A 19,088-nucleotide genomic window follows, 5' to 3' on the forward strand; every position below is an offset into this window, starting at 1 on the left:
TCAATATTGCGCTCCAAGGACTCGCATTTCTTCACGGCGTCATGGAGTTCCTGCTGGACCTCACCAACCCTGGCCTTGTGTTTCTCGTGATCGGCTTGTTCCTTTGCCGCTCTCTCCTGGGCTTCGGTCAGCACCTTCTTGAGGGTCTCCACCTCGGTCACCGCTCCGACAAAATATTATGGCACTATGGTTAACACAAATCATTCATCCTTTCTGAATCTACACAAGGTCATTGCATACCTTGATGGTCTTCCAGCTGTTTTTTCACGCGGCCGAGCTCTTCCTCGGTCCGCTCCAGACTCTGCTTCAGTCCGGAGACCTCAGCAGCATGAGAGGTCGCAGCCAGCAAAGACGCCTGCTTGTTCACATAGACACGTATGGTTAGTCTCCTGCGAAAATTAAGTTGGTCCTCTGTCCGGCTTTTCTTTTCGAACACCGGACAGTGTCTCAGGGGCTACTGTCTATACTATGACATTCCTTTTGCATAAATTGCGTTTTCATACCTCAAAGCCTGTTAGAAGGCTTGTGCAGGCTTCGGTCAGTCCGCTCTTTGCGGACTGAATCCTCTCAACCACCGTACCCATGAGGGTACGGTGTTCCTCAACAATGGAAGTGTTTCGCAATGCTTCCAGTAGAGTATCCGGTGCCTCTGGATGGACAGAGGTCACCGGTGGAATCGATGCACCTCCTTCTTTCGAAGGAGGCTGCTTGCCGGATTCCGGAGCCGTATAGGTCTCCAGAATTGTATTCGGCTAGGGGCCGGATTGGATATGGCCCCCATCGCCAGTCTCCATGGGGATTTGCTCCCCCAGGGTTCACCCTCTGGCGCCACCCTGACGGCCTCCCGCGTCTCTCCCTGGCCTGGGGAGGTCTTTTCGGACAGCACCTGGTGTCATCCATGGCCTTGGGAAAAGAGGCCGCCGGAAGGGACCCACTGTCCATCACCTTCGGATCTAGCGAATTCCCCGAAGATGAGGATCGCTGGAGGTCGGAACGAGTCGGACTGCAGCGCATGACTCAACATGTTAAAACCATGAAGTAAAGGAGCTAGATATGTGTGTGCGTCTTTGAGTACTTACGATTCAGCCAGGGGCTTATCCCAGGGGCGCCACTCGGAGCTGCTATCGATGTCCCACGCGGAGTTGTCCGCGAGGGAAACCTTCCCCTTATTGGACGCCTCTGCCTCTAGATGCATGAAGGCCGCCCTTTTCTTCCTTCCCCCCTTTGGGGGAGATTTGCTTTCCTCCTCCTCGTCGTCGTCCTCGGTGTGGGAGGAGTGGGTCTCGGCGTCTTCGGACATCACGTCCGAAGTGCCCTTACGGCGAAGACCACTCCTAGTCTCCTTGGCCTTCTTCTTGGCCTTCTTCTCCGACGCTTGGTAGGGCACCGGGACCAGCATCTTCGTCAGAAGAGGGGTTGCTGGGTCTTCGGGCAGCAGAGCCGGACACTGGATTCGCTCCGCCTTCTTTGTCCAGCCCTGAAAAAATAAATGGGGAAGCTTAGGCGTCTCCCTTGAGTATGCAAGTAAAGGATACACCTTGAAATATGAAAGACTCACCGAACTAGCGGGATGGGCCAGGTCGTGCCTGCGGTCCTTGGTCGTTGCCGACCATGTCTTGTTTTCCTTAAAGAGCACCATCCATATGTCTTCGTGCGGAGTGCCGAAGAACTGTTGCAAGGTCTAGTGCTTGGCTGGATCAAACTCCCACAAATGGCAAGTCCGGCTTTGGCACAGAAGGATCCGGCGAGCAAGCATCACCTGGATAACATTGACAAGCTTGATGTTCTTGTCCACCATGCTCCCGATGTGCGTCTGAAGCGTTGTCAGCTCGTCCCACGAAGACCACTCCAGGCCCTTCTCTAGCCAGGAGGTGAGCCGCATCGGGGCGCTTGATACGTCTCCAATGTATCTATAATTTTTGATTGCTCCATGCTATATTATCTACTATTTTAGGCAATATTGGGCTTTATTATCCACTTTTATATTATTTTTGGGACTAACCTATTAACCGGAGGCCCAGCCCAGATTTGTTGTTTTATGCCTATTTCAGTGTTTCGAAGAAAAGGAATATCAGACGGAGTCGAAATGAAACAAAATCAACTGGAGAAGTTATTTTTGGAAGGAAACACACCTGATGGACTTGGACCCCACGTCAGAAGATACGGGAGCTGCCCACGAGGGTGGGGGGCACGCCCACCCCCCTAGGGCGCGCCCCTGCCTCATGGGGCCCCCGTGGCTCCCCTGACGTGCTTCTTCTGCCTATATAACTCCATATACCCTAAAACTTCCAGAGCACAATAGACCGGGAGTTCCGCCGCCAGAAGCTTCCGTAGCCACCGAAAACCAATCTAGACCCGTTCCGGCACCCTGCCGGAGGGGGCAATCTCTCTCCGGTGGCCATCTTCATCATCCCGGTGCTCTCCATGACAAGGAGGGAGTAGTTCTCCCTCGGGGCTGAGGGTATGTACCAGTAGCTATGTGTTTGATCTCTCTCTCTCTCTCTCGTGTTCTTGAGATGATACGATCTTGATGTATCGCGAGCTTTGCTATTATATTTGGATCCTATGATGTTTCTTCCTCCCTCTACTCTCTTGTAATGAATTGAGTTTCCCCTTTGAAGTTATCTTATCGGATTGAGTCTTTAAAGATTTGAGAACACTTGATGTATGTCTTGTCGTGGATATCTGTGGTGACAAAGGGATATCATGTGATTCACTTGATGTATGTTTTGGTGATCAACTTGCGGGTTCCGCCCATGAACCTATGCATAGGGGTTGGCACACGTTTTCATCGTGATTCTCCGGTAGAACTTTGGGGCACTCTTTGAGGTCCTTTGTGTTGGTTGAATAGATGAATCTGAGATTGTGTGATGCATATCGTATAATCATACCCACGGATACTTGAGGTGACATTGGAGTATCTAGGTGACATTAGGGTTTTGGTTGATTTGTGTCTTAAGGTGTTATTCTAGTACGAACTCTAGGGTTGTTTGTGATACTTATAGGAATAGCCCAACGGATTGATTGGAAAGAATAACTTTGAGGTGGTTTCATACCCTACCATAATCTCTTCGTTCGTTCTCCGCTATTAGTGACTTTGGAGTGACTCTTTGTTGCATGTTGAGGGATAGTTATGTGATCCAATTATGATATTATTGTTGAGGGAACTTACACTAGCAAAAGTATGAACCCTAGGCCTTATTTCCTATCATTGCAATACCGTTTACACTCACTTTTATCACTTGCTACCTTGCTGTTTTTATTATTTCAGATTACAAAAACTATTATCTACTATCCATATTGCACTTGTATCACCATCTCTTCGCCGAACTAGTGCACCTATACAATTTACCATTGTATTGGGTGTGTTGGGGACACAAGAGACTCTTTGTTATTTGGTTGCAGGGTTGCTTGAGAGAGACCATCTTCATCCTACGCCTCCTATGGATTGATAAACCTTAGGTCATCCACTTGAGGGAAATTTGCTACTGTCCTACAAACCTCTGCACTTGGAGGCCCAACAATGTCTACAAGAAGAAGGTTGTGTAGTAGACATCAAGCTCTTTTCTGGTGCTGTTGCCGGGGAGGTTAGCGCTTGAAGGTATATCTTTAGATCTTGCAATCGAGTCTTTTAGTTTCTTGTTTTATCACTAGTTTAGTTTATAAAAGAAAACTATAAAAAATGGAATTGAGTTTGTCTCATACGCTTCACCTTTTTAATATCTTTCGTGAGTATGATGGAAAGGATAATTGTGATCAGGTTCTAGAAGAAGAAATCTATAAAATGTTTGGTACTAAGTATTTGAATGATGAGCATGATTGCAATGTTGTTAGTATGAATTCCTTGAATATCCATGATGCTAATGATATGCAAAGCCACAAGCTTGGGGAAGCTATGTTGGATGAAGATGATATTTTTTGCGCCCCAAGTTTTGATGAGCAAATTTATTATGATGAAAGCATGCCTCCTATCTATGATGATTATTGTGATGACACGTATGCTTTAAAGAATAATTATAACCATGAAACTTGTCATCTTGATCTTAATTTTCAATCACATGATAGTTATTTTGTTGAGTTTGCTCCCACTATTATTCATGAGAAGAATTTTGCTTATGTGGAGAGTAATAAATTTTCTATGCTTGTAGATCATGAAAAGAATGCTTTAGGTGCTGGTTATATTGTTGAATTCATTCATGATGCTACTGAAAATTATTATGAGGGAGGAACACATGCTTGTAGGAATTGCAATAATATCAAGTTTCCTCTCTATGTGCTTAAAATTTTGAAGTTATGCTTGTTTTGCTCTCCTATGCTAGTTGATTATTGTTCCCATAAGTTATTTGCTCACAAAATACCTATGCATAGGAAGTATGTTAGACTTAAATGTGCTAGTCATATTCTTTATGATTCTCTCTTTATATTACAATTCTTATCTTTTATGTGAGCATCGTTGAAATCATCATGCCTAGCTAGGGGCGTTAAACGATAGCACTTGTTGGGAGGCAACCCAATATTATTTTTGTTCCTTGCTTTTTGCTCCTGTTTAGTAATAAATATTTCATCTAGCCTCTTTTTAGATGTGGTTTTATGCTTTTAATTAGTGTTTGTTCCAAGTAGAACCTTTGGGAAGACTTGGGGAAAGTCTTGTTGATCATGCTGTCAAAAACAGAAACTTTAGCGCTCACGAGAAGTACTGCAATTTTTATTTGGAGAATGATATTTAGTTAATTCTTTTTGAAGATGATTAATAGATAAATTCCTCAGGTCCAGAAATTTATTTGAGAATTTTATGAGTTCCAGAAGTATACGTTTGATCCAGATTACTACAGACTGTTCTGTTTTTGACAGATTCTGTTTTTCATGTGTTATTTACTTATTTTGATGAATCTATGGCTAGTAAAAGAGTTTATAAACCATAGAGAAGTTGGAATACAGTAGGTTTAACACCAATATAAATAAATAATGAGTTCATTACATTACCTTGAAGTAGTGTTTTGTTTTCTTTCGCTAACGGAGTTTACGAGTTTTCTGTTAAGTTTTGTGTTGTGAAGTTTTCAAGTTTTGGGTAAAGATTCGATGGACTATGGAATAAGGAGTGGAAAGAGCCTAAGATTGGGGATGCCCAAGGCACCCCAAGGTAATATTCAAGGACAACCAAGAGCCTAAGCTTGGGGATGCCCCTGAAGGCATCCCCTCTTTCGTCTACTTCTATCGGTAACTTTACTTGGAGCTATATTTTTATTCACCACATGATATGTGTTTTGCTTGGAGCGTCAATTTATTTTGTTAGGATTTGCTTTCTGTTATTTAGAACAATGTTTTGCATCTTTTATTCAAATAAAAGTGGCATTGATAGTCTTTACTATGCCTATGTTGCAAGTCTTCATGTTGCTGTTTGAAAACAGAAAGTTTACCGCTGTTGCAATAATTCCCTAGAAAATTCAGAATGTGATAAAATGTTGAAACATTTTTCATATTAATCTCTGATAAATTTAATACACCGGGAATTTTCTTTCATAATTTTTGGAGCTAGGGAAGTATGGATGTTGCAGCATTCTTTACAGACTATCCTGTTTAGGCAGATTGCTGTTATGTTTGCATTGTTTGCATATGTTTGCTTCTTTAATGATTCTATTTGAGGATAGGACTATTAAATATGCAGAGGCATTTAGTATGAAATGTTGAATAATAATTTTAGTGATTTACCACAGTAGAGTATGATAAGGTTTTGGGAACGGTTTATACTAACTTATCTCACGAGTCCTTGTTGAGTTTTGTGTGGATGAAGCTTTTGAGATTTAGGGAGACTGTGATATGAGAGGAATTAAGGAGACACAAAAGCTCAAGCTTGGGGATGCCCAAGGCACCCCAAGATAATATTTCAAGAAGTCTCAAGTGTCTAAGCTTGGGGATGCCCCGGTTGGCATCCCACCTTTCTTCTTCAACAACTATCGGTTAGTATCGGTTGATCCTAAGTTTTTGCTTCTTCACATGATGTTTGTCATTCTTAGAATGTCATTTTATTTTTCTTTTCTTTCTGTTTGAATAGAATACCAAGATCTGAAATTATTAAATGTTAGAGAGTCTTCACATAGTTGCATAATTATTCGACTACTCATTGATCTTCACTTATATCTTTCGGAGTAGTTTGTCATTTGCTCTAGTGCTTCACTTATATCTTTTAGAGCATGGTGGTAGTTTTATTTTGAAGAAATAGATGAACTCTCATGCTTCACTTAGATTATTTTGAGAGTCTTAAATAGCATGGTAATTTGCTTAAAATCCTAATATGCTAGGTATTCAAGAATAATAAAATTCTCTTATGAGTGTGTTGAATACTATGAGAAGTTTGATACTTGATAATTGTTTTGAGATATGGAGATGGTGATATTAGAGTCATGCTAGTTGAATAGTTGTGAATTTGAGAAATACTTGTGTTGAAGCCTGTAATTCCCGTAGCATGCACGTATGGTGAACCGTTATGTGATGAAGTCGGAGCATGATTTATTTACTGATTGTCTTCCTTATGAGTGGCGGTCGGGGACGAGCGATGGTCTTTTCCTACCAATCTATCCCCCTAGGAGCATGCGCGTAATACTTTGTTTCTATAACTCATAGATTTTTGCAATAAGTATGTGAGTTCTTTACGACTAATTTTGAGTCCATGGATTATACGCACTCTCACCCTTCCACCATTGCTAGCCTCTCTAGTACCGCGCACCTTTCGCCGGTACCATAAACCCACCATATACCTTCCTCAAAACAGCCACCATACCTACCTATTATGGCATTTCCATAGCCATTCCGAGATATATTGCCATGCAACTTTCCACCGTTCCGTTATTATGACACACTCCATCATTGTCATATTGCTTGCATGATCATGTAGTTGACATCGTATTTGTGGCAAAGCCACCATTCATAATTCTTCCATACATGTCACTCATGCATCATTGCACATCCCGGTACACCGCCGGAGGCATTCATATAGAGTCATATCTTGTTCTAAGTATCGAGTTGTAATTCTTGAGTTGTAAGTAAATAAAAGTGTGATGATCATCATTATTAGAGCATTGTCCCATTGAGGAAAGAATGATGGAGACTATGATTCCCCCACAAGTCGGGATGAGACTCCGGACAAAAAAAAAGAAAAAGAGAAATGCCATAAAAAAGAGAAGGCCCAAAAAAAGAGAAAGGCCATAAAAAAGAGAAGGCCCAAAAAAATGAGAGAAAAAGAGAGAAGGGACAATGTTACTATCCTTTTACCACACTTGTGCTTCAAAGTAGCACCATGATCTTCATGATAGAGAGTCTCCTATGTTGTCACTTTCATATACTAGTGGGAATCTTTCATTATAGAACTTGGCTTGTATATTCCAATGATGGGCTTCCTCAAAATGCCCTAGGTCTTCGTGAGCAAGCGAGTTGGATGCACACCCACTAGTTTCTTTTGTTGAGCTTTCATATACTTATAGCTCTAGTGCATCCGTTGCATGGCAATCCCTACTCACTCACATTGATATCTATTGATGGGCATCTCCATAGCCCGTTGATACGCCTAGTCTATGTGAGACTATCTTCTCCCTTTTTGTCTTCTCCACAACCACCATTCTATTCCACCTATAGTGCTATGTCCATGGCTCACGCTCATGTATTGCGTGAAGATTGAAAAAGTTTGAGAACGTCAAACGTATGAAACAATTGCTTGGCTTGTCATCGGGGCTGTGCATGATTTAAATACTTTGTGTGGTGAAGATAGAGCATAGCCAGACTATATGATTTTGTAGGTATAACTTTCTTTGGCCATGATATTTTGATAAGTCATAATTGCTTTATTAGTATGCTTGAAGTATTACTATTTTTTATGTCAATATGAACTTTTGTCTTGAATCTTATGGATCTGAATATTCATATCACAAGTAAGAAGAATTACATTGAAATTATGCCAACTAGCATTCCACATCAAAAATTATCTTTTTTTATCATTTACCTACTCGAGGATGAGCAGGAATTAAGCTTGGGGATGCTTGATACGTCTCCAACGTATCTATAATTTTTGATTGCTCCATGCTATATTATCTACTATTTTAGGCAATATTGGACTTTATTATCCACTTTTATATTATTTTTGGGACTAACCTATTAACCGGAGGCCCAGCCCAGATTTGCTGTTTTATGCCTATTTCAGTGTTTCGAAGAAAAGGAATATCAGACGGAGTCGAAACGGAACGAAATCAACTGGAGAAGTTATTTTTGGAAGTAAACACACCTGATGGACTTGGACCCCACGTCAGAAGATACGGGAGCTGCCCACGAGGGTGGGGGCGCGCCCACCCCCCTAGGGCACGCCCCCTGCCTCGTGGGGCCCCCATGGCTCCCCTGACGTGCTTCTTCTGCCTATATAACTCCATATACCCTCAAACTTCCAGAGCACAATAGATCGGGAGTTCCGCCGCCAGAAGCTTCCGTAGCCACCGAAAACCAATCTAGACCCGTTCCGGCACCCTGCCGGAGGGGGTAATCTCTCTCCGGTGGCCATCTTCATCATCCCGGTGCTCTCCATGACAAGGAGGGAGTAGTTCTCCCTCGGGGCTGAGGGTATGTACCAGTAGCTATGTGTTTGATCTCTCTCTCTCTCTCTCTCGTGTTCTTGAGATGATACGATCTTGATGTATCGCGAGCTTTGCTATTATATTTGGATCCTATGATGTTTCTTCCTCCCTCTACTCTCTTGTAATGAATTGAGTTTCCCCTTTGAAGTTATCTTATCGGATTGAGTCTTTAAAGATTTGAGAACACTTGATGTATGTCTTGCCGTGGATATCTGTGGTGACAATGGGATATCACGTGATTCACTTGATGTATGTTTTGGTGATTAACTTGCGGGTTCCACCCATGAACCTATGCATAGGGGTTGGCACACGTTTTCTTCGTGATTCTCCGGTAGAACTTTCGGGCACTCTTTGAGGTCCTTTGTGTTGGTTGAATAGATGAATCTGAGATTGTGTGATGCATATCGTATAATCATACCCACGGATACTTGAGGTGACATTGGAGTATCTAGGTGACATTAGGGTTTTGGTTGATTTGTGTCTTAAGGTGTTATTCTAGTACGAACTCTAGGGCTGTTTGTGACACTTATAGGAATAGCCCAACGGATTGATTGGAAAGAATAACTTTGAGGTGGTTTCGTACCCTACCATAATCTCTTCGTTCGTTCTCCGCTATTAGTGACTTTGGAGTGACTCTTTGTTGCATCTTGAGGGATAGTTATGTGATCCAATTATGATATTATTGTTGAGGGAACTTACACTAGCGAAAGTATGAACCCTAGGCCTTATTTCCTATCATTGCAATACCGTTTACACTCACTTTTATCACTTGCTACCTTGCTGTTTTTATTATTTCAGATTACAAAAACTATTATCTACTATCCATATTGCACTTGGATCACCATCTCTTCGCCGAACTAGTGCACCTATACAATTTACCATTGTATTGGGTGTGTTGGGGACACAAGAGACTCTTTGTTATTTGGTTGCAGGGTTGCTTGAGAGAGACCATCTTCATCCTACGCCTCCTACGGATTGATAAACCTTAGGTCATCCACTTGAGGGAAATTTGCTACTGTCCTACAAACCTCTGCACTTGGAGGCCCAACAACATCTACAAGAAGAAGGTTGTGTAGTAGACATCAGCGCCTGACTGGAATTTGGCAGCCACGGCCCAGGTGGCGTCGCGAGGCTCTGTGACATAGAACCATTGTTGTTGCCACCCTTTGACGGTCTCCATGAAGGTACCTTTGGGACATGAGACGTTGGGCATCTTGCTCACCATGGCGCCTCCGCATTCTGCATGTTGACCACCCACCACCTTCGGCTTCACATTGAAGATCTTTAACCACAATCCAAAGTGTGGTGGGATGCGGAGGAAGGCCTCACACACGACAATGAATGCTGATATGTTGGGGGCCAGATCATGGAAATCCAGCCCGTAGTAGAACATGATTCCATGGACGAATGGGTGGAGAGGGAATCCCAATCCGCAGACGAAGTGGGGGATGAATACCACCCTCTCATGGGGCTCCTGGGTGGGGATGATTTTCCCCTTTGCTGGAAGCCGGTGGGCGATTTCCTTGGCTAAGTACCTGGCCTCCCGGAGCTTGGTAATGTCCTTCTCCCTGACGGAGGAAACCATCCACTTGCCCTGCACTCCAGATCCGGACATGGCTGGAGTGCCTTTTTTTGAGGTGGAAAGGATGGAAGCTTGAGCGCTGGAGCTCGAGAATGGATGGGCAGAGAGGAAGAGGGCGTGGGTGAAAAGGTGAGATCCTTATCCCTTTATAAAGGCTGCGAATATCAAGCGCCTCCCCACTCGCCTTAAAACTCGCCTATTCCACAAGGGTCGTGCAGATAGCGCGGTTGGATTACCCATGCCCGTATTGATGAGAATCCCGCAATAAGGGGACACGATCTCTGCTTCGACAAGACGTGCCAATAAAACCGCATCTTGAAACATGGAGCGGGAGGCTAAAAAACGGTTCGAAATAATGACCAGGCAGTGACATAATGTCACGATACAAAAGTTGTCAGTGGATTGGACTCATAAAATATTATGTTCTCTGCGGTTGTGTGTGGTATTTGATATGTAGAGCCGGACACGTTGTCTGTGTCCGAAAGCTGCTTTGGAGTGTTCGAAGGAGGAACCCGCCTTGCAATGCCGAAGACAGTCTACCACCGGACATATAGTCATTGAAGCCTGGTTCAGGGGCTACTGAGGGAGTCCTAGATTAAGGGGTCCTCGGACGACCGGACTATGTAACATGGAACGAACTAATGGGCTACGAAGTTACAAGACAGAAGACTTCTTCCCATGTCTGGATGGGACTCTCCTTTGCATGGATGGCAAGCTTGGCGTTCGGATATGTAGATTCCTTCCTTTGTAAACCGACTCTGTACAACCCTAGGCCCCTCCAGTGTATATATAAACCGGAGGGTTTAGTCTGTAGAGGCAATCATAATCACAATCATACAGGCTAGACTTCTAGGGTTTAGACACAACGATCTTGTGATAGATCAACTCTTGTAATCCTCATACTCATCAATATCAATCAAGCAGGACGTAGGGTATTGCCTCCATCAAGAGGGCTAGAACCTGGGTAAAACATCGTGTCCCCTGCCTCCTGTTACCGTCGACCTTAGACGCATAGTTTGGGACCCCCTACCCGAGATCCGCCGGTTTTGACACCGACAGGCGCCACCTTGTGGCTTTCCCTCTCCTTCTCCCTTATGGCCCATTAAGGCCCATAACTTCCCCGGGGGGTTCCGGTAACCCCTCGGTTCCCCGATAAATATCCGAAACACCCCGAAACCATTCCAGTGTTCGAATACCTTCGTCCAATATATCAATCTTTACCTCTCGACCATTTCGAGACTCCTCGTCATGTCCGTGATCTCATCCAGGACTCTGAACAATCTTCGGTCATCAAATATCATAACTAATAATACAAATCATCATCGAACGTTAAGCGTGCGGACCCTACGGGTTCGAGAACTATGTAGACATTAATGAGACACATCTCCGGTCAATAACCAATAGCGTAACCTGGATGCTCATATTGGCCCCTACATATTCTACAAAGATCTTTATTGGTCAAACCGCATAACAACATACGTTATTCCCTTTGTCATCGGTATGTTACTTGCTTGAGATTCGATCATCGGTATCTGATACATCTCCATCGTATCTATAATTTTTGATTGATCCATGCCAATATTATACAACTTTCATATACTTTTGGCAACTTTTTATACTATTTTTGGGACTAACATATTGATCCAGTGCCCAGTGCCAGTTCCTGTTTGTTGCATGTTTTTTGTTTCGCAGAAAATCCATATCAAACGGAGTCCAAACGGTATAAAAACTTACAGAGATTTTTTTGGAATATATGTGATTTTTGGGAAGAAGAATCAACGCGAGACGATGCCCGAGGGGGCCACGAGGCAGGTGGCGCGCCCCTGACCCTTGTGGCCACCCCGTAAGGCGGTTGGTGCCCTTCTTTCTCCACAAGAAATCAAATATCCGGATACAAATCGTGTTAAAATTTCAGCCCAATCAGAGTTACGGATCTCCGGGAATATAAGAAATGGTGAAAGGTCAGAATCTGGAACGCAGAAACAGAGAGAGATAGAGAGACAGATCCAATCTCGGAGGGGCTCTCGCCCCTCCGCCGCCATGGAAGCCATGGACTAGGGGGTAAACCCTTCTCCCATCTAGGGAGAAGGTCAAGGAAGAAGAAGAAGGGGGCTCTCTCGCCCGGTGGCGCCGGACCGCCGGGGTCATCATCGTGTGATGGCGATCTACACCAACACCTCCGTCATCTTCACCAACATCTTCATAACCTTCCCCCATCTATCTACAGCGGTCCACGCTCCCCGCAACCCGCTGTACCCTCTACTTGAACATGGTGCTTTATGCTTCATATTATTATCCAATGATGTGTTGCCATCCTATGATGTCTGAGTAGATTTTTGTTGTCCTATCGGTAATTGGTGAATTGCTATGATTGGTTTAATTTGCTTGTGGTTATGTTGCTGTCCTTTGGTGCCCATCATATGAGCGCGCGCGTGGAGCACACCATAAGGTTAGTTTTATGTTGATAGGGCTATGTATTGGAGGGCAAGAGTGACAGAAGCTTCAACTTAGCATAGAAATTGATGCATACGGGATTGAAGGGGACCAATATATCTTAATGCTATGGTTGGGCTTTACCTTAATGAATGTTAGTAGTTGCGGATGCTTTAATATACTAATGGATCTTACTGAGCTTTCTGTTGTGTTTTGTGTGGATGAAGTGATCAAAGATCGAGGAGGTCTCGATATGAGGAGAAGGTGGAGAGGCAAGAGCTCAAGCTTGGGGATGCCCAATAGACCCCAAGTAAATATTTAAGGAGAGTCAAGCGTCTAAGCTTGGGGATTCCCCGGAAGGCATCCCATCTTTCTTCAACAAGTATCGGTATGTTTTTGGATTCGTTTCGTTCATGCAATATGTGCAAATCTTGGAGCGTCTTTTGCATTCAATTTTCACTTTTCTTTGATGCACCATGCTAGTATGAGATAGCCCATGGTTGATTTATAGAATGCTCATTGCACTTCACTTATATCTTTTGAGTATGGCTTTATCGAATGCTTCATGTGCATCACATATATCATTTGAAGTTTGGATTGCCTGTTTCCCTACACATAGAAAACCGCCATTTGTAGAATGCTCTTTTGCTTCACTTATATATGTTAGAGCGTGGGCATATCTTTTGTAGAAAGAATTAAACTATCTTGCTTCACTTATATCTATTTAGAGAGATGACAGGAATTGGTCATTCACATGGTTAGTCATTAAATCCTACATAAAACTTGTAGATCACTGAATATGATATGTTTGATTCCTTGCAATAGTTTTGCGATATAAAGATGGTGATATTAGAGTCATGCTAGTGGGTAGTTGTGGATTGTAGAAATACTTGTGTTGAAGTTTGTGATTCCCGTAGCATGCACGTATGGTGAACCATTATGTAACGAAGTAGGAGCATGAGGTATTTATTGATTGTCTTCCTTATGAGTGGCGGTCGGGGACAAGCGATGCTATTTTCCTACCAATCTATCCCCCTAGGAGCATGCGCGTAGTACTTTGTTTTGATGACTAATAGACTTTTGCAATAAGTACATGAGTTCTTTATGACTAATGTTGAGTCCATGGATTATACGCACTCTCACCCTTCCATCATTGCTAGCCTCTTCGGTACCGTGCATTGCTCTTTCTCACCTCGAGAGTTGGTGCAAACTTCGCCGGTGCATCCAAACCCCATGATACGATACGCTCTATCACACATAAGCCTTCTTATAATTTCCTCAAAAGAGCCACCATACCTACCTATTATGGCATTTCCATAGCCATTCTGAGATATATTGCCATGCAACTTCCATCATCATCATATACATGACTTGAGCATTCATTGTCATATTGCTTTGCATGATCGTAAGATAGTGAGCATAATGTTTTCATGGCTTGTCCGTTTTGATATCTTTGCTATGCTAGATCCTTGCACATCCTGGTACACTGCCAGAGGCATTCATATAGAGTCATATTTTGTTCTAGATATCGAGTTGTAATATTGAGTCGTAAGTAAATAAAAGTGTGATGATCATCATTATTCGAGCATTTTCCCATGTGAGGAAAGGATGATGGAAGCTATGATTCCCTCACAAGTTGGGATGAGTCTCCGGACTTTATGAAAAATAAAAGAGGCCAAAGAAGCCCAGATAAAAAAAGAGGCCAAAGAAGCCCACCAAAAAAATGAGAGAAAAAGAGAGAAGGGGCAATGCTACTATCCTTTTACCACACTTGTGCTTTAGAGTAGCACCATGTTCTTCATATAGAGACTCTCTTGAGTTATCACTTTCATATACTAGTGGGAATTTTCATTATAGAACTTGGCTTGTATATTCCAACGATGGGCTTCCTCAAGTTCCCTAGGTCTTCATGAGCAAGCAAGTTGGATGCACACCCACTTAGTTTCAGTTTGAGCTTTCATACACTTATAGCTCTAGTGCATCTGTTGCATGGCAATCCCTACTCCTCGCATTGACATCAATTGGTGGGCATATCCATAGCCCGTTGATTAGCCGCATCGATGTGAGACTTTCTCCTTTTTTGTATTCTCCACACAACCTCTATCATCATACTCTATTCCACCTGTAGTGCTATATCCATGGCTCACGCTCATGTATTGCGTGAAAGTTGAAAAGGTTTGAGAACATGAAAAGTATGAAACAATTGCTTGGCTTGTCACCGGGGTTGTGCATGATTTGAATATTTTGTGTGACGAAGATGGAGTATAGCCAGACCATATGATTTTGTACGGATAACTTTCTTTGGCCATGTTATTTTGAAAAGACATCATTGCTTTATTAGTATGCTTGAAGTATTATTGTCTTAATGTCAAATGATAGACTATTGCTTTGAATCACTCTTGTCTTAATATTCATGCCATGATTAGATTACATGATCAAGATTATGCTAGGTAGCATTCCACATCAAAAATTATCTTTTTTATCATTAACCTACTCGAGGACGAGCAGGAATTAAGCTTGGGGATGCTGATACGTCTCCGTCGTATCTATAATTTTTTATTGTTCCATGCCAATAGTATACAACTTTCATATACTTTTGGGAACTTTGTATACTATTTTTTGGGACTAACATATTGATCCAGTGCCCAGTGCCAGTTCCTGTTTGTTCCATGTTTTTTGTTTCGCAGAAAATCCATATCAAACGGAATCCAAACGGGATAAAAACTGGCGGAGATTTTTTTGGAATATATGTGATTTTTTGGAATAAGAATCAAGGTGAGACGATGCCCGAGGGGCGACAAGGTAGGGGGCGCGCCCCAGGGGGTGGGTGTGCCCCTGACCCTCGTGGCCACCCTGTAAGGCGGTTGGTGCCATTCTTTCGCCGTAATAAAGCCAATATCTGGATACAAATCATGTTAAAATTTCAGCCCAATCGGAGTTACGGATCTCCAGGAATATAAGAAACGGTGAAAGGCCAGAATCTGGAACGCGGAAACAGAGAGAGAAAGAGAGACAGATCCAATCTCGGGGTAAACCATGGACCAGGGGGTAAACCCTTCTCCCATGTAGGGATAAGGTCAAGGAAGAAGAAGAAGAAGGCCTCTCTCTCCCCCTCTCTCTCCTGGTGGCGCTGGAACGCCGCCGGGGCCATCATCGTGTGACGGCGATCTACACCAACACCTACGTCAACTTCACCAACATCTTCATCACCTTCCCCCATCTATCTATACCGGTCCACTCTCTAGCAACCCGTTGTACCCTCTACTTGAACATGGTGCTTTATGCTTCATATTATTATCCAATGATGTGTTGCCATCCTATGATGTCTGAGTAGATTTTCGTTGTCCTATCGGTAATTGGTGAATTGCTATGATTGGTTTAATTTTCTTGTAGTTATGTTGTTGTCCTTTGGTGCCCATCATATGAGCGCGCGCATGGATCACACCATAGGGTTAGTTGTATGTTGATAGGACTATGTATTGGAGGACAAGAGTGATAGAAGTTTCAACCTAGCATAGAAATTGATGCATACGAGATTGAAGGGGGACCAATATATCTTAATGCTATGGTTGGGTTTTACCTTAATGAACGTTAGTAGTTGTGGATGCTTGCTAATAGTTCCAATCATAAGTGCATAGAATTCCAAGTCAGGGATGACATGCTAGCAGTGGCCTCTTTCACATAAAACTTGCTATCAGTCTAGTAAAGTAGTCAATTGCTTAGGGACAATTTCACAACTCCTACCACCACTTTTCCACACTCGCTATACTAAATTTATTGCTTCTTTACCTAAAACAGCCCCTAGTTTTTATTTATGTGCCCTTTATATTCTTGCAAACATATCCCGTTACACCTAAAAAGTACTTCTAGTTTCATACTTATTCTAGGTAAAGTGAACGTTAAGTGTGCGTAGAGTTGTATCGGTGGTCGATAGAACTTGAGGGAATTTTTGTTCTACCTTTAGCTCCTCATTGGGTTCGACACTCTTACTTATCAAAAGAGACTACAATTGATCCCCTATACTTGTGGGTTATCAGTATCTTCATACCTAGTTCAATCTCGTTACCCGCAAGTCTCTTTACTCGTTCTGTAATGCATCATCCCACAACCAACTCATTAGTCACATTGCTTGCAAGGCTTATTATGATGTGCATTACCGAGAGGGCCTAGAGATACTTCTCCGATACTCGGAGTGACAAATCCTAATCTCGATCTATGCCAAGCCAACAAACACCTTCGGAGACACCTGTAGAGCATCTTTATAATCATCCGGTTACGTTGTGACGTTTGATAGCACAGAAGGTGTTCCTCCGGTATTCGGGAGATGCATAATCTCATAGTCAAAGGAATATGTATAAGTCATGAAGAAAGCAATAGCAGTAAAACTGAATGATCAACATGCTAAGCTAACGGATGGGTTTTGTCCATCACATCATTCTCTTAATGATGTGATCCCATTCATCAAATGACAACACATGTCTATGGTCAGGAAACTTTAACCATCTTTGATTAACGAGCTAGTCAAGTAGAGGCATACTAGGGACATTCCGTTTTGTCTATGTATTCACACATGTACTAAGTTTCCGGTTAATACAATTCTAGCATGAATAATAAACATTTATCATGATATAAGGAAATATAAATAACAACTATATTATTGCCTCTAGGGCATATTTCCTTCAGTATCCCACTTGCACTAGAGTCAATAATCTAGTTCACATTGTCATGTGATTTAACACCAATGGTTCACATCTTTATGTGATGAGTTGACATTGCCATGTGACTAATGCCCAAACGGTTTTACTAGAGTCAATAATCTAGTTCACATCGCTATGTGATTAACACCCAAAGAGTACTAAGGTGTGATCATGTTTTGCTTGTGAGAGAAGCTTAGTCAATGGGTCTGTCACATTCAGAGCCGTATGTATTTTGCAAATTATCAATGTCTACAATGCTTTGCATGGAGCTACTCTAGCTAATTGCTCAACTTTCAATATGTATCCATATTGAGACTCGGAGTCATCTGGATCGGTGTAAAAGCTTGCATCAACGTAACTCTTTACGATGAACTCTTTATCACCTCCATAATCGAGAAATATCTCCTTAGTCTTCTAAGGATAATTTTGACCGTTTTCCAGTGATCCACTCCTGGATCAATATCGTACCCCCTTTCCAAACTCATGGCAAGGTACACAATACGTTTGGTACATAGGATAGCATACTTTATAGAACCTATGGCTGAGGCATAGGGAATGACTTTCATTCTCTTTCTATATTCTGCAGTGGTCGTGTTTTGAGTCTTACTCAACTTTACACCTTGCAATACAGGTAAGAACTCCTTCTTTGACTGTTCCATTTTGAACTACTTCAAAATCTTGTCAAGGTATGTACTCATTGAAAAATCTTATCAAGCGTCTTGATCTATCTCTATAGATCTTGATGCCCAATATGTAAGCAGCTTCATCGAGGTCTTTCTTTGAAAAACTCCTTTCAAACACTCCTTTATGCTTTCTAGAAAATTCTACATCATTTCCAATCAACAAGAAAATATGTCATTCACATATACTTATCAGAAAGGTTGTAGTGCTCCCACTCACTTTCTTGTAAATACAGGCTTCACCGCAAGTCTGTATAAAACTATATGCTTTTATCAACTCATCAAAGCGTATATTCCAACTCCGAGATTCTTGCACCAGTCCATAGATGGATCGCTGGAGCTTGCTAATACGTCTCCAACGTATCTACTTTTTCTCACGTTTTTCCTCTTGTTTTGGACTCTAATTTGCATGATTTGAATGTAACCAACCTCGGACTGACGATGTTTTCAGCAGAACTACCATGGTGTTGTTTTTGTGCAGAAATAGAAGTTCTCGGAATGGAACGAAACTTTTTGAGGATTTTTTATACCAATAATAAGAATTTCTGGAGCCAAGACCCACCGGAGAGGGGGCCCTGGGTGGGCACAACCCACCAGGGCGCGCCCCCTCTCCTGGCGTGCCCAAATGGGTTGTACCCACCTGGTGGCCCCGCTGATGACCCCACTGATACTATAAATTCACATTATTCCAGACAAAAATAAGGGAGAAAGAATTATCGCGATCCAAGAGACGGAGCTGCCGCCAAGCCCTGTTCTTCCTCAAGAGGGCAGATCTGGAGTCCGTTTGGGGCTTCGGAGAGGGGGATCTTCGCTCTTCATCATCACCAACACTTCTCCATCGCCAATTCCATGATGCTCCCCACCGGGAGTGAGTAATTCCTTCGTAGGCTCGCTGGTCGGTGAGGAGTTGGATGAGATTCATCATGTAATCGAGTTAGTTTTGTTAGGGCATGATCCCTAGTATCCACTATGTTCTTTGATTGATGTTGCTATGACTTTGCCATGCTTAATGCTTGTCACTTTGGGTCCGGGTGCCATGATTTCAGATCTGAACCGTTTATGAATTCATCATTATATCCAT

Source organism: Triticum urartu, chromosome 1, assembly GCF_003073215.2.
Source record: "Triticum urartu cultivar G1812 chromosome 1, Tu2.1, whole genome shotgun sequence".
Taxonomy (NCBI): domain Eukaryota; kingdom Viridiplantae; phylum Streptophyta; class Magnoliopsida; order Poales; family Poaceae; genus Triticum; species Triticum urartu.